This window comes from Oncorhynchus tshawytscha, linkage group LG13 (genome assembly GCF_018296145.1).
Source record: "Oncorhynchus tshawytscha isolate Ot180627B linkage group LG13, Otsh_v2.0, whole genome shotgun sequence".
Classification (NCBI taxonomy): Eukaryota; Metazoa; Chordata; class Actinopteri; order Salmoniformes; family Salmonidae; genus Oncorhynchus; species Oncorhynchus tshawytscha.
Window position 1 is genome coordinate 49,062,086 of NC_056441.1, and position 26,635 is coordinate 49,088,720.

The window sequence follows — 26,635 nt, forward strand, 5'->3', positions numbered from 1 at the left end:
CGTACTGGAATTCCTTCTATTTCATTGAGGCTGTAAATACAAAACATGTACTATTGCCCATTCTACAACATATGTCTCGGCCGCATGTTTAAAAAAATGTATCTAGTGCCATGTGCTTCATCTCTGCAGATCTGCTTGTCGCTGACCGTAAAATTAGACTTCCAGCAACTTGTGTTATGTTTGCTTCGAGAGTGAGAACGAGAGAGGGAGAGAGATCTCTTAAATGAACCGTCTCGAGATGAGTAAAGAGAGAAGAGATGGGATGGGGTAGGGGGGAAAACAAAGACAGATAGAGAGAAATGGAGAGGGTGAGAGAGAGACCTTGCCAGTCTTAATGGTCTAGTCTGAGCGGAGTGGAAGGAAGAGGCATGGCCTGGCCGGCCCAGGCTACAGTGACATCTGGCTCCAGTGGAGTGTGGTGAAGGGTGGTATTGCTAGAGATTGGTAAACACCATTTAGGATGGAGGAGGGGGGGGGGCCATCAGTAAAAAGACTGTTGCTCCTGCCAAAGTCCTCTTGCCTGATTGATCGAACCACTTTGTTCCGTATTTCTATTATTGCAGTTTTATGAGATAGGGGCTGTGGAGGGTGTGAAGGAGAGGAGGGCAAGGTTTTTTTTTTGTGCCCATATCGATGCTTTGTCTGTTGCTGTGTAACATTGAAGTGAGCAAGCCGTTCCCAGATAGCAAAATTATTATGGCCCAAATTCAGCCCACATATACCAGGTGATGTGGCCAGACCTGGCCCACAGTCATCTGCTATCTGTGCTGTAGCCTAGCTACCAGTCAGAGTCTTAAAATAACACAGCAATGTTTCATATAGGTCTACATTGTGACATTTTACACAGCTCACAAAATTTTCTTTCTCCATTGTACCTTTTAAGCCTGCACCGAGGCATGAACATTTCTCCCACTGGCAGACAGTTCCACAGTGGAGCTGTGGAATGGGTGAAGATGAGACAATTTGCTCTGAATAACCCTGTGCATGGGCCCAACACTGAGTGACAGCTCCTTATCACTACTACTGCCGGCTGATCAAAGTTGAAACAGGGTCAGGCTGAATTTAAGAGCAGCTAATTAAATGTCCGGGTTACACGCAAAGTGGTGCTTCATTTATCTTCTCATGCAGAGTCGGAGGGAGATACGGGGCACAGAATAAAAGGGGGTCTGAGTATTACTTCCAAGTTCAACAGCATCAGATAGCAGGAACATTCAACTGGCTTCATGTTTTTTCCCCTCATCTCCCTCATCTTGTTTTAAAAAAAAATCATTGTTCTGTGGGGCTCTAATAGGAGCTAAATCTAGACTATTCCCATGTTTCTGTCCATCTGCAATTCCTGTGTGCTGTGTCAAGGCCTTTTCCAAATGTCCATTTTCACAGGCTGCTTGAGAGGAGCGGGCGGTGATGGGAAGGCAGCAGTGGGGTGTGAAAAGGGTCACCGTTACTAGATCTGCCTGGCTGTCCCCTCGGCTACAGTACTCTCCTCTGGGGGAAAGACGTTTTACACCCAGTGACACTTGCCAAAACAAGCACATGCTATTGACTATACTGTACTGTACATGATGAATGATGGATGCTGACCCATGACAACAACAACAAAATCAAGTGCCTTGAGGTCTCATCTCCATTGTCATCTGCTGTGCTTGCAGAACAAGACAACCCCCACTGTTGAAAACACAATGAGTCCAGAACTTGAGATGTGCATGAGCTCCTTACATAAATCCACCAATGGGTAGTTCATCGTTTCTGGGAGCGTTCTTCAACCCCAATTGAATGTTTTTGATATGTCAAAATTGCTAAACCCTTCGAATCTTTGTGATTGGGGCCACATAATATAGAATTGTAAATCAGGGTCGATGGAGAACATTGTCCAGATTGACATTGCGGGTAAATGTGCTTAATGAAATGCAGTTATGTTCCAGCTATGGTAGATTATTACCTCAGAGAGAAAAGGCTTAGAGTGACGGAGGCAATCTCCATGGCCCAGAGAAGAAGCATCAGCAGCCAGCCTCGCTGCTTTAGACAGAGACAAGTCTTTCCTTCTTAACCCAAATGACCTATGACATTCTCACGAAAACCATTCCATGCTTCCCCCTCTTTTAGTGACAGCAAAAAAATCAATGCAGATGCTCTTCAACTTAAAATCTCAACCTATTGACCCAAAGCATAGGTGCACGTCAATTACCCTGTTAACCTGGCAGATATCAACCAGTCCCTCATTTCCATTGCCTAAGACCCTGTATAACCCTGCCTATTATCTGGAATTCAAATTGTGGATAAGATGCTCGGCACGTTTTAGTATTTCTTCTGAACTTAGTATGCTGAGAACTTAATAACAAGCATAGCGAGGGGAGTTTGGAAGCCAGCAAGCCTGATCATGGAATGACTCATTACCTTTGTGTGGCCCACCTTAAAGTGTAATTACTCACCAGTGGCCTGTGAGAAGCATTCATCTGGGCTGGGTTGGTCACCCCCTGGCTTCGCCATGTTCCTGAGAGGGGTGGATCTGGGGAGCTGAGCAACAGCAGGTGTAATATCTCAAACCGGACATCCATGAAGTCTGGAGATGAAAATAGTACTCCTCCTCCACACAGCCACAGAATAAGGCACCACGAATGTGTTTATTGGGGGCCCTGATGTTACTGCCCTCCTTGCCTTGGACGGTCGGTCGGTCCACTTAGCATGCGTCTCCAGCCCCACACTATTAGTTTTCAGAAACATGCCTCCAAAAAAAGGCTGCTCTGAGGGTAGTCTCTGCTCAGGGTTTGATGTATTGCCCTCCATGAAGAACTTTCTGGCGCTCATTGTTTTTGTTTTGCGTTTTAAGCACACTATTAGGCCTTTCGTCTCTCAATGCTCAGCCTACAGCAGCCACCTTATCTTTTCAGTAGCTAATGAGTAGTGCCTAGCCCCCCTTCGTTTGGATCGTAAAAGTGAATTTATCAACTCCAATCTTTGTTCTGTATCGGCATAAATCAACATGGTAAGACACCTTGAAATGGTTCTTATCTGCATGGGGACCCTGCGTTGGATAGTTGATAAGAGATCAAGATACAGCAGCCTTCCTATGACCTTAACTGTATCATCCTTTGTGATCATTTAGAATAAGGACGTTAACAGCACACTAGCTACTAAAACAACATTGTGCATTCACCATTTACGTTTCAGCAGTGCGGTATTACAAAGAGTTTGGGTTCAGAGTGAACTAATAAACATACGTGTTCTTTGAGGATGCCCAATTTGCCAGCTGCCGTTGGTGATATGTATCCCTCACTGCACTCCGCACCAAGAGTGATCACTTCCCTATGACTTCTGTAGAGGTTTTTGCTTGCATCTTCAAATTGAATAAGTCAATTGAATAGGCTGCGTGGTGACACCACAATCAGATCAGAGCACTGGCACCAGGCTCTGCAAATAGGGAATCTAACGTTGTTTTGTGTGGAATTGTTCTGGGGGCCCGGGTAATGCATCTCTAAAGGGACCTCTCCATTGCCTTAAATGTGAGCCCTGTCAGACAACATGGCCGCTGTGTCCTTGAGCATGAAGTATCTCAATCGAGAAAAAATGCGGGAAAAAACATTGGATCTTTTTGATTCATTTAGCATTTGCAATCCTTTTTTTGTTGTTTCATCAAATTCTGTTTCGATATTTAGATCACTCGCTATCGGAACTCTGAGAGAAACAGTACCAGTTTGGACACATCTACTCATTCAAGGGTTTTTCTTTATTTTTTACCATTTTCTACAATAATAGTGAAGACATCAACACTGAAATAACACATGGAATCATGTAGGAACCAAAAAAAAGTATATTAGATTCTTCAAAGTAGCCACCCTTTGCCTTGATGACAGCTTTGCACACTCTTGGAATTCTCTCAACCAGCTTCACCTGGAATGCTTTTCCTACAATCTTGAAGGAATTCCCACATATGCTGAGTACTTGTTGGCAGCTTTTCCTTCACTCTGTGGTCCAATTCATCCCAAACCACCTCAATTGGGATGAGGTCGGGTGATTGTGTAGGCCAGGTCATCTGATACAGCACTCCATCACTCTTGGTGAAATAACCCTTACACAGAATGCTGTGGTAGCCATGCTGGTTAAGTGTGCCTTGAATTCTAAATAAATCACAGACAGTGTCAGCAGAAAAGCACCCCCACACCTCCTCCTCAATGCTTCACGGTAGGAACCACACGTGCAGAGATCATCCGTTCACCTACTCTGCATCTCACAAAGACAAGGCAGTTTGAACCAAAAATCTAAAATTTGGAGTCAATCAGACCAAAGGACAGATTTCCACGGGTCTGATGTCCATTGTTCGTGTTTCTTGGCCCAAGCAATTCTCTTCTTATTATAGGTGTCCTTTAGTAGTGGTTTCTTTGCAGCATTTCGAACATGAAGGCCTGATTCACACAGTCTCCTCTGAACAGTTGATGTTGAGATGTGTCTGTTGAACTCTGTGAAGCATTTATTTGGGCTGCAATTTCTGAGGCTAGTTACTCTTATGAACTTATCCTCTGCAGCAGAGGTGACTCTGGGTCTTCCTTTCCTGTGGGGGTCCTCATGAGAGCCAGTATAGGGCTATTTTCTGTATACCACCCCTGCCTTGTCACAACACAACTGATTTGCTCAAACGCATCAAGAAGGAAAGAAATTCCACAAATGTATTTTTAACAAGGCACCCCTGTTAATTGAAATGCATTCCAGGTGACCACCTCATGAAGCTGGTTGAGAGAATGGCAAGAGTGTGCAAAGCTGTCATGAAGGCGAAGTGTGGCTACTTAGAATCTCAAATATAACATTTGTTTAATACTTTTTTGGTTACTACGTGAATCCATATGTATTATATCATAGTTTTAATGTCTTCACTATTATTCTACAATGTAGAAAATAGTACAAATAAATAAAAACCCTTGAATGAGTTGGTGTGTCCAAACCTTTGACTGGTACTGTACATTAATAGTTTCTACCCCTCTGTGGATGTGTGACTAGCCCTAAAATGATTCATTCAAAAATATTCAAACTTGGCCTGCATGTTTAAAATGAGTTGTCTTTGACATTATCATTTGTTTGAGAGGGTTACAATTTATTTCGCCTTCTGTCAAATAACTATTTAAGATCTATTTCGGTTTGAGAATGTATCTGTGGCTTGGATCACAATTGTGATACATATCTTGAAATTGAAGGAAATACGATTTTATTTATTTATTTTGCCAGAATGCCGTCATCACTCATCCCCCGTTGATGGAAATAACCATCTCTGTTTCTGACTCGCTTTTGACCTTCAGACAGTGACAGAGAGCGTACAGTAGCCTAGCCATTAGCTCAGGGAAGATATGGCCCTGTGTGATGAGGTCACTATGACACCAGAGAGGAAGGAAACCGATCCCCATTCCCAAACCTCACTGAGCGATGGCCGTCCAACCCGGGGGGGGGGGAACAAACTTCCATCCCCCATGTTATTGCACCCATGCCTCCCATACAGGCCTGCAAGATTTATCCCGGCCGTAAGTCTCCGGGACATGGCATTGCCAGAAAATGGCCCCTTCCCTCCCCCTGCCTCCCTCCATCCTGTCCTATCCATCTGGTCGTGTCTCAGCAAGAGTGGGGGAAACTATCGCAGCTCCACATTATCCGTGCCGCACAAAGTGGCACCTGCATTAATCACAGTGGGGGCTGGAGAGTCGATCTGCTCTGTTCCGCAGTTTTTTTGGGGGAGGGGAGGGGGATTGGGGGAGTTGTGATAAGGGGAGAGGGACCGGGGCTGCAGCAGTAGCAGCACAGGGAGTGGGGAGTCAGCAGAGATCTAACAGGACATGAGATGGAAGTGAAGCGGGGGGGAAAGGGAAGCAGGGGCTGAGCCAGTGGATGGGGCGTGCTGGGGCCCGCAGTGCGTCTGTTTACTCTACTGCTGTTGATTAGTTTAGGGAAATGGGGGTGGGGAATATATGACAGAAGAACAGAGGAGTCATGCCTGGGCACTCTGGCTATATGGAGCTAGCTAGCTAGCAGACACACTACAAACAGAGACTTTTCTGTCACTATAATACTCTGAGGGGCAGAGATAACGATGCAGCTTACCCACAGCGTCAAAGACCCTCGTATCCCCTGATCTACAGTGCCTTCAGAAAGTATTCATACCCCTCGTACCCCACATTTTGTTTTTGCAGCCCGAATTCAAAATGGATTCACTTTTTTTCATCATCTACACAGAATACCCCATAATGACAAAGTGTACAGATGAGTCTTTTTTGTGTACGTCTAAGAGCTTTGCACACCTGGATTGTACATTATTTGCACATTATTCTTTATGTACACATTATGCATTCAGGACATAAAGTTAATTTCTTTAGCCACATTTTTTTTTTAGCAGTTTTACCTTAGTGCCGTATTGCATACAGGATGCATGTTTTGGAATGTTTTTTATTCTGTACAGGCTTCCTTCTTTTCGCTCTGTCACATAGGTTAGTATTGTGGAGTAACTACAATATTGTTAATCCATTCTTAGTTTTCTCCTATCACAGCCATTAAACTCTGTAACTGTTCTAAAGTTTCCTTCCTCTCCGGCAACTGAGTTAAGATGGACGCCTGTATCTTTGTAGTGACCATCCAAAGTGTAATTAATAATTTCACCATGCTCAAATGGATATTCCATGTCTGCCTTCTTTCCGAGGCATTGGAAAACTTCTCTGGTCTTTGTGGTTGAATCGGTGTTTGAAATTCACTGCTCGACTGAGGGACCTTACAGATAATTGTATGTGTGGGGTACAGAGATGAGGTACTCTAAAAAAAATCATGTTAAACACTTTTATTGCACACAGAATGAGTCCATGCAACTTATTATGTGACTCGTTAAGCAAATTGTTACTCCTGAACTTATTTAGGCTTGCCTTAAGAAAGGGGTTGAATACTTGACTCAAGACATTTCAGCTTTTCATTTATAATTAATTTGCAAAAAATATTAAAAACATGTGTGTTGGCCAGTGACACAAAATCTCAATTGAATATATTTTAAATTCAGGCTGTAACACAACAAAATGTCGAAAAAGTCAAGGGGTGTGAATATTTTCTGAAGGCACTTTATAGGAAATATGTTAGGAAACCGCTTTATTATTTGTAAGTAGCTGTAGTAGTTTATTTGTTATTACAATCCTCTGTATAAATTGTTATGGATTTAAAAGAAACTGGTATTGGACACTTGGTTTTAGTGCTCGAAAGGCAACAGTTGACTTTTTAGATGTCCGGTAAGAGGACATGAATTGTAATTTGAGGTAACAGTAGTTTCAGTTTCATTTGGTGTAACAGTAGCTAGGTACAGTCATTTGGGATAACAGCAGTTTGTGTCATAGCAGGTCAAGAAAGAAGAAAAAAAACGATCAACGGAAAATTATTTTACAGCTCCTGAGTGCATTTAGCGAAGGCCACTTGTGAGAGAGAGAGTGTGAGAGTGTGAGAGTGTGAGAGAGAGTGTGTGTGTGTGTGTGTGTGTGTGTGTGTGTGTGTGTGTGTGTGTGTGTGTGTGAGAGAGTGAGAGAGAGAGAGAGAGAGAGAGAGAGAGAGAGAGAGAGAGAGAGAGAGAGAGAGAGAGAGAGAGAGAGAGAGAGAGAGAGAGAGAGAGAGAGAGAGAGAGAGAGAGAGAGAGAGAGAGAGAGAGAGAGAGAGAGAGAGAGAGAGAGAGAGAGAGAGAGAGAGAGAGAGAGAGAGAGAGAGAGAGAGAGAGAGTGAGAGAGAGAGAGAGAGAGAGAGAGAGAGAGAGAGAGAGAGAGAGAGAGAGAGAGAGAGAGAGAGAGAGAGAGAGAGAGAGAGAGAGAGAGAGAGAGAGAGAGATATTCAGGCAGTGTTTTTGAAATATTCTTTCAATTTCCATTCACACAATGTTGTTTTGGGAACATTTCAACAAGCTTATATCATGGTGGGACTGGCAAATTGTCCAACCTAAATCAGAACAAAGTACCCCACAATGTTCTGTTGTTCAGTCCCATAATGTCCATTATGACCTAATTTTGGGGTCAACAAAGGAAAGTATTCACACTACAGTGTATACACCCCCCCACACACACCCATTCTCAACCATCCGCAGTGTCTATTCAAACATGACTTTTCAATCAAACCTCTTCTGTAGTTCATTAACAGTTGATGGTCCCATTCAAATAATGCAATTCGACCGTGGTGATTGTTTCATTGGACACTGATATTCCTCTGTCAATACTCATGATGATGAGTCTTCCATGGCATAACATGAATTAACATGTTGATAATGTCAAGGTTTGACAATTAGTTGTAATTACCGGGATAACAAACACCTGTGTGACACCCGGGAGAATCACTTTAGGGCTAGAACCATATCAGGGATTTTTAATGGAATGAGTGTGACATGATTTGGGATTACCCCCCCCAGACTTTATGATGCAGTTAGATAGTCACAGTGTTGTCCCCTCTGTCTTCTTTTATAAGGTGCGCTGCATTTTTAATGGATCTGTCCGACCAGAAATTGACCCCCTTGGCAACGACATAAGGGTCCCCAATCGAACAGCCTCACAGAAACTAAAGGATGTCACATCGCATTGAGGTGCCACTTTTTATGAGTTTGTCTGGCAGCCAGAGTCCAGCGGCATCTTAACAGCTCAGCACATTCTAGTCCTCTTAAATGTGAAATGCACTAACTTTATAGTGTCTGCAAAGAATGCTGTTGGGTATTGTGCATTTTCTTGTCTATATGACTTTTACATAGCTATTTCCGTCTATCTTACTTTAATACACAATTTCATTTAGAACTTTTTAGTGTTTCTAGAGCTTCAACTTTTACTGACCATACAGAAAACCTCAGTTGGACAGTCCAAATGGTCTCAGTCCACTTAGCTCATACTTGGGTTAACTTACCTCAGATATGCCCAAGCACTTTTTTTATCTACAGTTGAAGTCAGAAGTTTACATACACTTTAGCCAACTACATTTAAACACAGTTTTTTCACAATTCCTGACACTTAATCCTTGTAAAAAATACCCTGTCTTAGGTCAGTTAGGATCACCACTTTATTTTAAGAATGTGAAATCTCAGAATAATAGTAGAGAGAATAATTAATTTAATATTTTATTTCTTTCATCACATTCCCAGTGGGTCAGAAGTTTACATACACTCAATTAGTATTTGGTAGCATTGCCTTTAAATGATTTAACTTGGGTCAAACGTTTTGGGTTGCCTTCCACAAGCTTCCCACAATAAGTTGGGTTAATTTTGGCCCATTCCTCCTAACAGAGCTGGTGTAACTGAGTCAGGTTTGTAGGCCTCCTTGCTCGCACACGCTTTTTCAGATCTGCCCACAAATGTTCAATAGGATTGAGGTCAGGGCTTTGTGATGGCAACTCCAATACCTTGACTTTGTTGTCCTTAAGCCATATTGCCACAACTTTGGAAGTATGCTTGGGGTCATTGTCCATTTGGAAGACCCATTTGCGACCAAGCGTTAACTTCCTGACTGATGTCTTGAGATGTTGCTTCAATATATCCACATAATTTCCTTTCCTCATGATGCCATCTGTTTTGTGAAGTGCACCAGTCCCTCTAATAGCAAAGCACCCCCACAACATGATGTTGCCACCCCTGTGGTTCGCGGTTGGGATGATGTTCTTCGGCTTGCCAGCATCCCCCTTTTTCCTCCAAACATAACGATGGTCATTATGGCCCAGTTCTATTTTTGTTTCATCAGACCAGAGGACATTTCTCCAAAACGTACGATCTTTGTCCCCATGTGCAGTTGCAAACCATAGTCTGGCTTTTTTATGGCGGTTTTGGAGCAGTGGCTTCTTCCTTGCTGAGCGGCCTTTCAGGTTAATATTGGACTTGTTTTACTGTGGATATAGATATTTTTGTACCTGTTTCATCCAGTATCTTCACAAGGTCCTTTGCTGTTGTTCTGGATTGATTTGCACTTTTCGCACCAAAATACGTTCATCTCTAGGAGACAGAACGCATCTCATTCCTGAGCGGTATGACGGCTGCGTGGTCCCATGGTATTTATACTTGCGTACTATTGTTTGTACAGATGAACGTGGTACCGTCAGGGGTTTGGAAATTGCTCCCAAGGATGAACCAGACTTGTGGAGGTCTACAATATTTTTTCTGAGGTCTTGGCTGATTTCTTTTGATTTTCCCATGATGTCGAGCAAAGAGGCAGTGAGTTTAAAGGTAGGCCTTGGAATACATCCACAGGTACCTCCAATTAACTCAAATTATGTCAATTAGCCTATCAGAAGCTTCTAAAGCCATGACATCATTTTCTGGAATTTTCCAAGCTCTTTAAAGCCACAGTCAATTTAGTTACTTCCGGCGCCGACAGAGATGGCCGCCTCGCTTCGCGTTCCTAGGAAACTATGCAGTTTTTTGTTTTACGTGTTATTTCTTACACTAGTACCCCAGGTCATCTTAGGTTTCATTACATACAGTCGAGAAGAACTACTGAATATAAGATCAGCGTCAACTCACCATCAGTACGACCAAGAATATGTTTTTCGCGACGCGGAACCTGTGTTCTGCCTTACAACCAGGACAACGGAGTGGATTACATGCAGCGACCCAAAAAAACGACTCAGAAAAAGAGGGAAACGAAGCGGTCTTCTGGTCAGACTCCGGAGACGGGCACACCGTGCACCACTCCCTAGCATTCTTCTTGCCAATGTCCAGTCTCTTGACAACAAGGTTGATGAAATCCGAGCAAGGGTAGCATTCCAGAGGGACATCAGAGACTGTAACGTTCTTTGCTTCACGGAAACATGGCTCACTGGAGAGACGCTATCCGTAGCGGTGCAGCCAGCGGGTTTCTCCACGCATCGCGCCGACAGAAACAAACATCTTTCTGGTAAGAAGAGGGGCGGGGGCGTATGCCTCATGGCCAACGTGACATGGTGTGATGAAAGAAACATACAGGAACTCAAATCCTTCTGTTCACCTGATTTAGAATTCCTCACAATCAAATGTAGACCGCACTATCTACCAAGAGAATTCTCTTCGATTATAATCACAGCCGTATATATCCCCCCAAGCAGACACATCGATGGCTCTGAACGAACTTTATTTAACTCTCTGCAAACTGGAAACGATTTATCCGGAGGCTGCATTCATTGTAGCTGGGGATTTTAACAAGGCTAATCTGAAAACAAGACTCCCTAAATTTTATCAGCATATCGATTGCGCAACCAGGGGTGGAAAGACCCTGGATCATTGTTACTCTAACTTCCGCGACGCATATAAGGCCCAGCCCCGCCCCCCTTTCGGAAAAGCTGACCACAACTCCATTTTGTTGATCCCTGCCTACAGACAGAAACTAAAACAAGAGGCTCCCACGCTGAGGTCTGTCCAACGCTGGTCCGACCAAGCTGACTCCACACTCCAAGACTGCTTCCATCACGTGGACTGGGAGATGTTTCGTATTGCGTCAGACAACAACATTGACGAATACGCTGATTCGGTGTGCGAGTTCATTAGAACGTGCGTTGAATATGTCGTTCCCATAGTAACGATTAAAACATTCCCTAACCAGAAACCTTGGATTGATGGCAGCATTCGTGTGAAACTGAAAGCGCGAACCACTGCTTTTAATCAGGGCAAGGTGTCTGGTAACATGACTGAATACAAACAGTGCAGCTATTCCCTCCGCAAGGCTATCAAACAAGCTAAGCGCCAGTACAGAGACAAAGTAGAATCTCAATTCAACGGCTCAGACACAAGAGGCATGTGGCAGGGTCTACAGTCAATCACGGACTACAGGAAGAAACCCAGCCCAGTCACGGACCAGGATGTCTTGCTCCCAGGCAGACTAAATAACTTTTTTGCCCGCTTTGAGGACAATACAGTGCCACTGACACGGCCTGCAACGAAAACATGCGGTCTCTCCTTCACTGCAGCCGAGGTGAGTAAGACATTTTAAACGTGTTAACCCTCGCAAGGCTGCAGGTCCAGACGGCACCCCCAGCCACGCCCTCAGAGCATGCGCAGACCAGCTGGCCGGTGTGTTTACGGACATATTCAATCAATCCCTATACCAGTCTGCTGTTCCCACATGCTTCAAGAGGGCCACCATTGTTCCTGTTCCCAAGAAAGCTAAGGTAACTGAGCTAAACGACTACCGCCCCGTAGCACTCACATCCGTCATCATGAAGTGCTTTGAGAGACTAGTCAAGGACCATATCACCTCCACCCTACCTGACACCCTAGACCCACTCCAATTTGCTTACCGCCCAAATAGGTCCACAGACGATGCAATCTTAACCATACTGCACACTGCCCTAACCCATCTGGACAAGAGGAATACCTATGTGAGAATGCTGTTCATCGACTACAGCTCGGCATTCAACACCATAGTACCCTCCAAGCTCGTCATCAAGCTCGAGACCCTGGGTCTCGACCCCGCCCTGTGCAACTGGGTACTGGACTTCCTGACGGGCCGCCCCCAGGTGGTGAGGGTAGGCAACAACATCTCCTCCCCGCTGATCCTCAACACTGGGGCCCCACAAGGGTGCGTTCTGAGCCCTCTCCTGTACTCCCTGTTCACCCACGACTGCGTGGCCATGCACGCCTCCAACTCAATCATCAAGTTTGCGGACGACACAACAGTGGTAGGCTTGATTACCAACAACGACGAGACGGCCTACAGGGAGGAGGTGAGGGCCCTCGGAGTGTGGTGTCAGGAATATAACCTCACACTCAACGTCAACAAAACTAAGGAGATGATTGTGGACTTCAGGAAACAGCAGAGGGAACACCCCCCCCATCCACATCGATGGAACAGTAGTGGAGAGGGTAGCAAGTTCTATGTTCCTCGGCATACACATCACAGACAAACTGAATTGGTCCACTCACACAGACAGCATCGTGAGGAAGGCGCAGCAGCGCCTCTTCAACCTCAGGAGGCTGAAAAAATTCGGCTTGTCACCAAAAGCACTCACAAACTTCTACAGATGCACAATCGAGAGCATCCTGGCGGGCTGTATCACCGCCTGGTATGGCAACTGCACCGCCCTCAACCGTAAGGCTCTCCAGAGGGTAGTGAGGTCTGCACAACGCATCACCGGGGCAAACTACCTGCCCTCCAGGACACCTACACCACCCGATGCTACAGGAAGGCCATAAAGATCATCAAGGACATCAACCACCCGAGCCACTGCCTGTTCACCCCGCTGTCATCCAGAAGGCGAGGTCAGTACAGGTGCATCAAAGCTGGGACCGAGAGACTGAAAAACAGCTTCTATCTCAAGGCCATCAGACTGTTAAACAGCCACCACTAACATCGAGTGGCTACTGCCAACACACTGTCAATGACACTGACTCAACTCCAGCCACTTTAATAATGGGAATTGATGGGAAATTATGTAAATATATCACTAGCCACTTAAACAATGCTACCTTATATAATGTTACTTACCCTACATTATTCATCTCATATGCATACGTATATACTGTACTCTATATCATCGACTGCATCCTTATGTAATACATGTATCACTAGCCACTTTAACTATGCCACTTGGTTTACATACTCATCTCATATGTATATACTGTACTCGATATCATCTACTGTGTCTTGCCTATGCTGCTCTGTACCATCACTCATTCATATATCCTTATGTACATATTCTTTATCCCCTTACACTGTGTATAAGACAGTAGTTTTTTGGAATTGTTAGTTAGATTACTTGTTCGTTATTACTGCATTGTCGGAACTAGAAGCACAAGCATTTCGCTACACTCGCATTAACATCTGCTAACCATGTGTATGTGACAAATAAAATTTGATTTGATTTGATTTGAACTTCTGACCCACTGGAATTGTGATACAGTGAATTATAAGTGAAATAATCTGTCTGTAAACAATTGTTGGAAAAATTAATTGTGTCATGCACGAAGTAGATGTCCTCACCGACTTGCCAAAACTATATTTTGTTAACAAAAAATGTGTGGAGTGGTTGACAAATGAGTTTTAATGACTCCAACCTAAGTGTATGTAAATTTCCGGCTTCAACTGTATGTAGTCACCCAGTCAGTTTACAATATTTGGATAGAAAATGTCAACAGGAAAACCACATACATTTGAACATCAATGTCATAAACAGATGGCAATAAATAATCAAAGGTTTTTACAATCAGACTTCGATAGTCTACAACAGGGGTATTCAATTCCTACCATAGAGGTCTGGAGTACTGCTGGTTTCTACCTGATAATTAATTGCATGCACATGGTGTCCCAGGTCTTAATCAGTCCCTGATAAGAGAGGAAATAGCAGTGGGAACTGACTTTTGATGTCCAGATTTGAATGTTCTACAATATAACTGAGTACAAAATAGTGGTTTGTGCCAGGGGGACATTTGAGTTTTCACCTGATCTGAGATTACTCTCATTTTACTCTCCATTTCTGTGGGAATGAGTTGAAGTACAAAACAGTGAAGAGATGCGACATGTGTGTCAGTTTAAGTGAATGTGGCTACTTAGCATAATATCTAGATGCATTTAGCCACCACATTGCTCTGCTTTGAGACTGAGGAATGGAGATTATGGTATTTAATAACTTACCCGTCATTTAGACTGTCAGTTTAGATGCAGATCTCTTGCTGACTGTAACATGCCAGCTGCTGAACTAAATAAAGAGTGACGTATCACCCATGACAACAATTTACCAATACTCCCTTGTTCTTATTAGCCTGGTAGAAGCCCAGTTTGAATGTTTTCAGATTCAGAAATAAATCCTGTGCATATGGAGTACATGTACTGTATGACATCTGGAATGTACAATTGGGACAATTCCACACTAGGCTATGTTTCACAATGTATGTTCTTCATATTAGAGTATGGTAACATTATTTTCAAACCTTTAAAGCCTTTTCCCAAGCGGTTGATGCAAATAATATGTTTCATATACGATGGCAAAAGGGCCATAACGTATGTGGCTGTGTGAGATTGCTTGTCTCGGCTCCAAGTAAAAATATTAACAGTGACCTTGTATAATCGTACCCTATATGTACTGGCCTATGCAGAGGAGACTTGTGTGTTTTGAAATAATGAACACGAATCATGATTTTTCTATGGGCTGGCTCCAACAGGTCCACCACCGCTAGTCATTAAAGCGATGAGCTACAAAGTTAAAAAGGTTAACAATGAATTAAATCACTGCCATGATGCCAGATCATTTAACCCCAGTGGTTGTAATTAATAGCAAAGAGGGAGAAGGGCAGCGAAGGGAGTGCGAATGCCACTTCAAATGCCATGGCAGAGTCTGTTGACTCGGGCAAAATACCATGTCAGTCTGTTGACACTGAGAGATCGAGTTAGGCACTGTTTTTTAATGATCAACGCTAATATACAGCTGCTAATGGCTAGAGATAATATTCAGATAGTGAAAACACTGCAGCCTGGGTACAGTGTCTCGCACAGAATCAGCACAGTATCCTTCGCAGTATCAACGCTGATGCAGCTGATTGTAAAGCCTACGGTCGTCTCTCTGTGAAATTAAGTCAGGTCAAGGATTGTTTACCAGTTGGAGCTACCTTTTCTTGAGCTGCACTGTATCGCATATACTAAAAACACTGCCTTGTTTTGCTCTTGCACCCTTTTCTTTGTTAAGATAAAAGGCGTGATAAAATGGGCAAGCAAATTGCTTACATGCAGAGGAGTATGTGCAAACACTCCCACATAATGTGGTAGCACACTGTTTGAAGCAGCACTTCAATTGGCCACCCGAACACCGCTCAACATGGTTTCCCACACATCACGTTGGTTTCTCTCTCAGATCAGGATTCAATTGTTTTCCCAAGGGGGTTAGCTTGGAAGGAATGCAAAAAAGGGGAATGCAAATACTCTGATATCTTGCAAAGGTGCAAGTCTATGCTTTTCAGTTCTGGCTTGCCGGCGTTGACATTTACTGTAGTTTTCCACCTTTCTGAAATATTGGTGATCGTTTGTGAATGTGCAGAAATTGAATTGTTTATATAATCCCTCGGTTTTTGGCTTTTTTTTTAATGGATACTGTAAATGTGTCCTAGGTTTAGATAAGGATAATCCTATATAGGGAAAGTATGTCAGAGGAAAATGTTTTTTTTCCATGGTGTTACAGGTTTTGGTTTTTCCATTTATGTTTTGGGGTTGGACTTTAGCAGGTATAGCTGTGCGTTCTGATTGGTTGTCACCTCGTTAGTCAGTATGTGTTCCACCTGTGCTGGTTTGCCATCTTGTTAGTGGGAAGGTGTTCCACCTGTGCTTGTGCAGAGCTCAGGTGGCCCTGGCCCAGTGCTCCAATTGGTCTTGAGAGAGGTGGAGGGTCAACACCTTCAGTTGCCGCTCCCCATTTTGATGTCTAAAAAAAAACATTCCTCTATCTGAGCTTCCCTGTTTTTGTTTGCTCTACTTTTTGGTTTGCTTCCTGTCTTTAAGGCACATTTTGTGGGCGACTTTTAGGTTCCAGTTGTTGTTGCTCGTCAACTTTCAGTGGACACTCCCATGAGTGTCATTCAGAATCCCTCTTAAAACCCCACTTGCTTTGTTTTGTCAGTGTCTCTTTGTTAGTTCCCCCTTCTGTTTGAGTGACATTATTTAGTTTTCTAGTTGGGGAACGTAACAATGGTAAAAAATAAATCATGTTTAATGCATGTGAGAATCCGCTCATGCACAAATTATTGTAGCGGTCCTAAGGTCTGATTTAACAGTCTAAGAAATAATGACTTTATCATAGGTGCATTTACTTTGCATAAAGGCAGGTACGTTGTTTGCATATGTTTCTAACATGCATGACTGAAAAATAACTAAACTTGGGATATTCATGAAATGTCCTTGACCCTTTTTGTTTTTGAATATTGATACTACAGTGCCAGTCTTAATGTTATAGCAAGATTAGACACAATGTATTAAACCAATCGATTTGAAGGCAATGTCGGCTTGATATGTTTCCTTTTGATATTTTAGATGTGCATCAAATGTGATGTTCTGAAAAAGCTTATAGCTACATTTGTAAAAAGCATTGTGTGCAGTGGTTTGGAACATCTCAAACAAATGGAACATACCTCAGCCATCATTCTTTTTTCCAAGACTGCAAGGCCATTAAATGCAAACAATTCATTTTTCCAATTCCTTCAGTTTCACATTTTTCGACATTGATGTCCTATCTGTTGCATAATTTTTTGGAGATAAAGTGCACTCTGAAGGACAGCCAAAACATTGGGGTTATCTGTCATTTGTGAAACATGTCTTTTCTATAATTGCTGTCAACAGCATCAGCAACAGCAGTTGTTTGAGCACAAACTCTTCTCACTGAACAATATAAGAAATGACTGGGTCGGCATTTCTTGGCACTCTTCAGCTACACACAAGCAGCAGAAATATGTTTGTACTCGGGAATAAAATAATTGAGTTCCGACAATGCATACCGAGTCTGAATAAGTAACAACCAATAGGGAAGTGACAGTCATGGAATGTTATTGGTGATTGGTTATTGGCCAGCCAAATGAGCGCAGTCACTGTAATAACTGTTCGAAGACATATTTTCTCCCCTTTGAGTGCATGTACTGCCATAGAAATAGAATGGCCTTCCTCATTCAAGTCAGCATGACACGTGGACTGGCCAGCCATTGCGGGAGTTACCCATAAGAGCAAAACAGGAAGTAAAAGCAGGAAGTGCACCCATCAATATGTGCTGGGATTTGTTGATTCAACTGAACTGACGTGACAAAAAAATGTACTCCGTTGCATGTGCCACATCAGGTAAAGGTCATTTGAGTGAACATTCTACATTACTTTGGAAATGATTGCGTCACAATACCAGGCAGCCATTGCGAGTGTACACATGAGTTTAGCAGCCAAATAGGTCATAATTAATAGAACGTCACAATAAGGCGCACGGTGTTCAATTTCCCTGCCGGGGGTCAAGGAGACCATTGCGTGCCGCCATTTTCAAGGGATTGTTCAATGTTAACTATTTGGTTGTACTATCATCACCTCTTGAAGAGCAGAGTCAGAACAAACCAAAAAGTCTGATTTATTCCATGCAAAACTCTTTGTCACGTTAGCTCTATCATCAGCGTTATACGTCAATATGGCTAATTAAACAAGCAAACTTTCAGGGGATTAAACTAGATGCCTATATTTGTTTGCCATCCATAGTGGGGATGACAGTAGTCTGACTGAGATCTTTACCAGGATGAGGACTTGCTGATGCCAATCTCTTTCCAAAAGCCTAACCTCTGATGATGCGAGCTAAATGACACACATTATTTGCTTAGCTAGCTAGCTAGCTAAGCAAACACATTCCCCCATGACATCCAATGAATGTTAGCGTGTGGTGGCTAAAGTTTGTAGTGGCTGTTTAAAGAGATCTGAACAATGGATTACAGCTTCTCCTGGCCCATAGACTACTTTCAGGGTGAGGAACCATCTAACATCAAGTTGTAAAATAGCGAACTACTCTTTTAAGAGTCAATGTTACTGCAGAAACTGATCCAACTGCACGAAAGCCCTGCCGTCCTGTCCTCAGTCAGCTGTTCTTTCCACAAAAATAATAATATATAATCGGTTATGTTTCATGACGGTCTTCATCCATAACTGTTGGTTATACAGTTTTACGGTAATCTAAATGCTTGATTCTCTCTATAGAAATCGTTCTGAGGTAATGTTCTGAGTTAATAGATACATCAAAGTTGAATAATACCAACGGTTTCATATAAAGGAATTTACAAATGCATTTCCCACCCACAATTCTCAAGTAATGTTTTTTTGCAATGCCATAAAAATGTTGAATTACAAATAAAGTCAAAGGAACACCGACCTTAAATGAACACATGCAGCATGGGGCTCCCGTGTGGCGCAGCGGTTTAAGGCATTGCATCTCAGTGCTAGAGGCGTCACTACAGACCCTGGTTCGATTCCAGGCTGTATCCCAACCGGCCGTGATTTGGAGTCCTATAGGGCGGTGCACAATTGGCCCAGTGTTGTTAGAGTTTGGCCGGGGTAGGCCGTCATTTGTTCTTATGAACTGACTTGCCTAGTTAAATAAAGTTGAAATAAAAAATAAGTATGTAAATAGCACCTTTCACTTCAAGGCTTCAATTAATCTGTCTGCAAGGCTCTGTTTATGCTTTCACTAGTCCCTATTGTTCCAATTTGGCTGATATACACTCAGTCACATGGCCGTGGCTTGCTATATAAAGCAGGCAGACAGGCGTCAAGGCATTCAGTTACTGTTCGATTGAACGTTAGAATGGGCAAAACGAGTGACCTAAGCAACTTTGAAAGTGGTATGATTGTCAGTGCCACCAGCATGAGTCCATGGCCCCTTCTTACTTGGTGTGTGCGGTACAGGCTGGTAATGGTGTGGGGAGTGTTTTCTTGGCACACATTAGGTCCATTGATACCAGTTGAGTAACGTATAGGTAGATTTCGAAATCCATCTGAAATCCATTCAGCTCTCACTTGTAACTGTGCAACATAGAAATAATGTGAAATAGTGTCTCATAAGATTACATTTGGTCACATAATATTCAGGTTTAACTAACACTTCCAAAGCGGCTGTCCATTTTCTTTCTCCAATTGAATTAATTGCAGTTTACCTCATCAGAATCTGTTAGATTGTTTGCCCCCACATGGTTCTTTGAATTGAAAGCATATTATGTATTCATGTTAATTCACTGTGCTATCATAGCTGTTATTGAAGGCTATATCAACTGCTCATCCCTGGCAAAATTGTATGAGTATCTTTTGAATGTGCTGATTCCATGAACAACAAAAAAAAGAATAAACCCTGGTATAACCCAGATAGTGCCGCAGCTGCAATTTTCTTCCATTTGGACAGAATGAGAAAATATTCAAAGGGAAGCAGCCGCCTTTTCCCCAACAGCCCACTGATTTTCATATTGACTCAATTCTGACTTACTGAGCAGAGATTGTGTGTGTGGTATTTCTCTCTCTCTCTCTCTCTCTCTCTCTCTCTCTCTCTCTCTCTCTGTCTCTCTCTCTCTGTATCTCTGTCTCTCTCTCTCTCTGTATCTCTGTCTCTGTCTCTCTGTCTCTCTCTCTCTGTATCTCTGTCTCTGTCTCTCTGTCTCTCTGTATCTCTCTCTGTCTCTCTCTCCCTCTGTCTCTCTCTCTCTCTGTCTCTCTGTCTCTCTCTCTCTCTCTCTCTCTCTCTCTCTCTGTCTCTCTGTTCTCTCTTCTCTCTCTCTCTCTCTCTCTCTTTCTCTCTCTCTCTCTCTTTCTCTCTGTCTCTCTCTCTCTCTCTTCTCTCTGTCTCTCTCTCTCTGTCTCTCTCTCTCTGTATCTCTGTCTCTCTCTCTCTGTCTGTCTCTCTGTATCTCTGTCTCTCTCTCTGTATCTCTGTCTCTCTCTCTCTGTCTCTCTCTCTCTCTCTCTCTCTCTGTCTCTCTGTCTCTCTCTCTCTGTCTCTGTCTCTCTCTCTCTGTCTCTCTGTATCTCTGTCTCTCTCTCTGTCTCTCTGTATCTCTGTCTCTCTCTCTGTATCTCTGTCTCTCTCTCTTTCTCTCTCTCTCTCTCTGTCTCGGTCTCTCTCTCTCTGTCTCTGTTTTCTGCCTCTCAAACCGTACTTTAAAATTGATCATTTCCCAAACATTGAAGTACTCCAAGGACCACAAGGGCCCCCTATCAGTGGGCTCTTCTGAAGGGCTCAACAGCCATCTTGCCAGAATATTACACGTTTCATTACTCTTGACTTGGCTCCATCCTCCATTGGCAGAACAGCGCGCTTCTTTTCAGTTTGTCAAAAGTAACTGACGAATGTGATACACGTTGGAGAACGTTGCCAAATACATCCAGCAAAATAACCACGTCCCCTAAGTAAGAGTCTGCAGTCGAAAATGCCGTTTGCCAGTGTTGTAATGTATGGCCACACATGATCCTATATCACACCACAGCTCACTGTTCATATAACAGTACATTGCCAGGGCTATCTGACATGTCTGCTGTTTTTGTTTGGCATAGTAGTTGCATATGCTCTGATATCCTACTATTCAGTGTGTGTGCTACTGTATGGCTGTGATATTCACATCAACCCTGTGTAGAGGGAAAGTATCACTGTCAGAATCTATATAAGATTGTCCAACTCAGTCCCTAACAGTGATGAGAAAACCTTTTTTTATTTTTTATTCTGAGGCAGGAAAACCGTTGGCAGAGAATAGCCATGTCAAGCTATATCTCTTTTTTTCTCCTGCGTGAGCTACAAGAAAGGAATTCTCAAATTCTGCCGAGCAGTAGCGTTCCCCAGGCGCCCCTCTTGCGTGTAGTCCCCTCCTGGGAGCTCCTAGTCTACAACAAGACAAAGGGAAATGGCTCCAGGGAAGGTGTGGGGAAGGGATCCCAACATTTACTCAGATGCAGTAGAAAACCCATAATTCCCAACAATCAGAATGTTAAAGTGGAAGTGATGGAAGTGGTTTGCACTTGGGTGCCTTTTGGTGGGAGACCAGTGCAATTTAAATCAGCGGCTCCACTTGCTCTCAATTAATATGTAAATGCTGTTAATAAGGCACAGTGAATTATGGGTAAATGAAGCTAAAAAATGATGTCTTTCTCCTTCACTTACTCACTCTTTATCGCTCCATGTCCTTCTCTCTATACTTGATCTCTTCTTCTTTACCCTCCCTTCTCTTTCTTTTTCACTCTCCTCTACAGTACATTAGTCAGGTCACTGCACAGAATAAGCATTAGTTCAGTGTCCTCCTTTCCTTGTCTTGGAAGGCTGTAGTGTGTGCTGGCTAGCGCCATAACCCCTGAACCAATAAACCTATTATCAAGACCTTCATTAGCTGACTCAGGTGGGCTTTGTGTCGGGCTGGGACAAAAGCCTGCACACTCTACGCCCACCCAAGTACCGGACGTGAAAAACTTTGTAGCTGCTAAATGTTTAGAATGACTGTTTTAATCCCCATAGTTCCTTGTCAGACGTCCACATTTAATCAATGGCTGTCGTGTTATATCATCAGCATTGCTTAATAGCAACATAAGTGCCTCGATTAAAAATTCCTTCCCTTGCCCACTGATTCCAAATGTTTGATATTCCACCCTGCACTCAATTACATGTAAACCAAGATGCCCTGGGCCTAGAGCTCCGCCCTAGATCTGCAGCCAGCAAATCAAATTACAATGTCATTATTTATTCCAGTCTGATTAATCACTTGTTTGAGTGTCCTCTGACTGTCTGTGACCTACTACTGTGACTAAATGGAGTCTTAGATACTTTGAGATGCGATGCCATCATCATGGTCATCACACGATTCCAGTGTAACGGATGAACCTTTCTCAATCTCTGGAGGGGTTTCATTCTACCAACACTGTGCCGAGCACCTTCACACTGCCATGTGGGATTTAAAGGACAGCCTCACCGATGAACTCAGCCCAGCCCTGAGCTTCTTCACACGACTCAATGTGGGACCATGGGATGTGTCGGTCGTACATGGAGGGAGGAAGTGATGGAGGGAGGGAGTCGTACTGGCATTGTGCGGTGTCAAACAAAGAAGCTGGGAGTATAGCTGCTCGGTGTAGGTGGCGGACAGCACAGCTCTGCCTCAGCCTGCCTGTTTTGTCTCTGTGTGCTGGGCGATGATGTTTGTCCGTAGTCTCTAAGGCTCTAAGACTGATCGCAGGTATCCTCTGAAGCAGTGCACACTGGCTCCCTCCCTTCTCTCTTTCTGCAGCAGAGGCCTGCCTGCAATAAACCCCTTTCTGTGTCTCCATTGCTGGTGCAGCTTTTGAGTAGTTTGAGAAGTCCACACATGCCTCCAGGACATTATGCTATACAATAACGCTAAGGAATTTTGCAGTGTGTAGGGTATAGCCCATTGTGGGTGTTGTTAGGCTATTTTTCCTCTGCTGTCGAGACCAGCTTTTTATTGCGGCTGTTTTGATAAGTCTTGATTTGGCACATACATTAGCGTCATTCCAGCATATCCTACCTTTGGCTGTCTTCCTTTTCCTAACATGACAGCCGTGTGTCATCTCTGATTGGCTCTTTGATCTCCCAGGAATGTTAAGAAAAATGGATGACACAGGGGGATGTTCGTATTGCATCATCTGTACATTCAACATATTCCCCATTCCTCTAACTTAGTCCTTTATTTGATTTGCTTGTTTGTTACCTCTGTTTGTGGGTTTTGTCGTTGTGAATCTGCTTAGTTGTGTAACTTAATTCTCTGTGCCTGTATGGCTGCATCCCAAATGGCACCTTATTCCCTATACTGTATAGTGCCCTACTTTTGACCTAGACCTATATGGCACCCTATTCCTAATATTGGACTACTTTTGATCAGGGCCTATATGGCACCCTATTCCCTATATAGTGGATTAGTTTTGACCAGAGTCCTATTAGCCCTTGTCAAATGTAGTATAGGGAATTGGAACGCACTGCACCCTGTGTTCATATAGCGTCTGCTGAATGTCAGGTGGGATGGCTGAAGTTTTGACTGTTATTGATTGTGGACAGTGACTTCTGGACAGGCAGGGTGGGGGCAGCTTTTTTGTCTGCGCGCACCACGCATGTCCATCAGTCTCACCATGACGCGGTGGGCTCATTCTGCATGCATCCTCTGTCAACCTCGCAGCAAGCTGCGTCCTTGTCATTTTTCTCGGAACCACAGACAAACATTAGGTGGTGGCCAATATATAAAATGAACGTGATAAATATTTTTCTCCCTTCATCTCGCATCCTGTCCATCTATTTAATCACTCAATGTAAATGTGGGAACTGTATGGGGTGAGCGCTAAAATGACCCTACAAGGGTCTCGTGTATTCGATTTGTCAAATATAATTGGCGAACATCAAATCAAATACAATTGCTTGGTGTTGGAGAAATAAGACAAATCCTTCCGTTATTCTTTAAAGGAGATTTGATCAAAATTCATGATGACTGCAACACAAGGAAAATATTTCTGTTGAGACAGTTTGCTCAGAACCAGGCCAGGATTTCTGTGAGCTGTGTGTAGATTGAGTGTATATGGTTTTTCAACATTCTGATTCTGACTGCAGAGCACGCAAAGCAAAACCAAACAACGTACACATTTTACTTAGTCGGAAACCTGTGAAAGCGTTTATACTTATTTCAAAGAAAGTTTGCAGCTTATTGATAAGATATTATATTCTAAACAGTTATTCTGTGCTGTCAACAAAATATATATTATATTTGAAATATACTGTGAAGCAATTATACTCGGACTTATTTTCATATTTTTTTCTCTTTCTTTAAAAATTAAAAAAAAATGATTGGCATAATTGTTGCAAGCTGAGCTGATAAATCCATATTTTTGAACAACATTTCCCACCCAGTTTCCTCAAACCTTTCATGTTGTTCTACATTTATATGCTAATTTGTTATATTATCCTGCAAGTGAGCCAAATTGACTTAACAAAGCAGTGTTTTAACTAGAGGTCGACTGATTCATCGGAATGGCCGATTAATTAGGGCCTATTCCAAGTCTCCATAACGATCAGAAATCTGTATTTTTGGGTGCCAATTTGCCGTTTTTTAAAAAATATATATTTTTTATACCTTTATTTAACTGGGCAAGTCAGTTAAGAACACATTCTTATTTTCAATGACGGCCTAGGAATGGTGGGTTAACTGCCTTGTTCAGGGGCAGAACGACAGATTTTCACCTTGTCAGCTCAGGGGATCAAACCTTAGTTAACTAGTCCAACGCAATAACGACCTGCCTCTCTCTCGTTGCACTCCACAAGGAGACTGTCTGTTACGTGAATGCAGTAAGCCAAGGTAAGTTGCTAGCTGGCATTAAACTTATCTTATAAAAAACAATCAATCATAATCACTAGTTAACTACACATGGTTGATGATATTACTAGATATTATCTAGCGTGTCCTGCGTTGCATATAATCTGACTGAGCATACAAGCATCTGACTGAGCGGTGGTAGGCAGAAGCAGGCACTTAAACATTCATTCAAACAGCACTTTCTTTGCGTTTTGCCAGCAGCTCTTCGTTGTGCGTCAAGCATTGCGCTGTTTATAACTTCAAGCCTATCAACTCCCGAGATGAGGCTGGTGTAACCGAAGTGAAATGGCTAGCTAGTTAGCGCGCGCTAATAGCGTTTGAAACGTCACTCGCTCTGAGCCTTCTAGTAGTTGTTCCCCTTGCTCTGCATGGGTAACGCTGCTTCGATGGTGGCTGTTGTCGTTGTGTTGCTGGTTCGAGCCCAGGGAGGAGCGAGGAGAGGGACGGAAGCTATACTGTTACTCTGGCAATACTAAAGTGCCTAAGAACATTAACAAAGGTTAATGGAATACAAATGGTATAGAGGGAAATAGTCCTATAATTCCTATAATAACCACAACCTAAAACTTCTTACCTGGGAATATTTAAGACTCATGTTAAAAGGAACCACCAGCTTTCATGTTCTGAGCAAGGAACTGAAACGTTAGCTTTCTTACATGGCACATATTGCACTTTCACACTTCGTTTTTGCATTATTTAAACCAAATTGAACATGTTTCATTATTTATTTGAGGCTAAATTGATTATATTGATGTATTAAATTAAGTTAAAATAAGTGTTCATTCAGTATTGTTGTAATTGTCATTATTACAAATAAATAAATTGTCCGATTAATCGGTAGCGGCTTTTTTGGTCCTCCAATAATCGGTATCGGTGTTGAAAAATCATAATCGGTCGACCTCTAGTTAACTTCCTGTCAACACTTTGGCCAAATTGTCCAAAAAGAGGACTTTGGAGAATGTAGGTCAATTGCCTAATTAGTTACTTTTCAATATTTACAGTAATGTAATATTTACAGAGAAAGCCAGGTTTACAGAACTGTCATCATTAACAGTGAACGAAATGTTGCTGGTTTGAATTCCCAGGGCAGACAAGGTAAAAAAGATGTTATGGTGCCCTTGAGCAAGGCAGTTAACCTCAATTCCTCCGGGGGCTTTGAACAATGGTGACCCTTGCTGTGACCCCAGGGACTAGGTGTCTCAGGGGGAGCTGGGATATGCAAGAAACACATTTCCATTAAACATCCACCAGTTTGTAACAGGACAAATATAAGCAACCCCAAAATGATTATTGTGTAATGTGTCGTCCAAGGGGTAGGTAACTCTGGTCTTGAATTACTGCGGGTGCTTCATGTTTTTTTGATTTAACTAACCTTGAAGACCGGGTGTGTTTTTCATTTAGTAAAACACTGAACCTATCAATTAGCTCAGGGAAAAGTCTTACGTGGAATCCTTGGGATGTGCAACTCTGACATCACCCCATTGAAGGTCAAATGTTAAATGGTCAAGGTAAGGGACATCCCAAGGATCCCGCTTAGCATCTTACATTAGCTCAGTTGGTCTGGTGCCTAGTTAGGACCAAATTCTTCAGTACCTGCTGCACTTCAGGAACAGTGTTGCCTAGTCCTGGTGTAGTCAACATGACATGGCCCATGCAGGAATGAAACCCACAACCCTGGTGTTGCCAGCACCATGCTCTAACCCACTGAGCCAGGAAACACTGATATGTATCACAGAAGTAGTCACTGATTGTTAATGCTGTAAGCGATATAGCATACTAAACCTATTCCACTAGAGAAATCCCCTGGAGATGGCACGCTCATACAGACTGCATTGTGCTTTTTAAATTAAACAAACATGCATATAACTTGCC

General features: G+C 43.0%; 1 protein-coding gene across 1 annotated transcript in view; it reads left to right on the plus strand.

The window, feature by feature from the left end:
- LOC112244702 (glutamate receptor ionotropic, kainate 4) overlaps nucleotides 1–26,635 on the plus strand; it is a 439,406-nt gene that overhangs the window by 137,576 nt on the left and 275,195 nt on the right. The gene's annotated exons all lie outside the window — the stretch shown is intronic.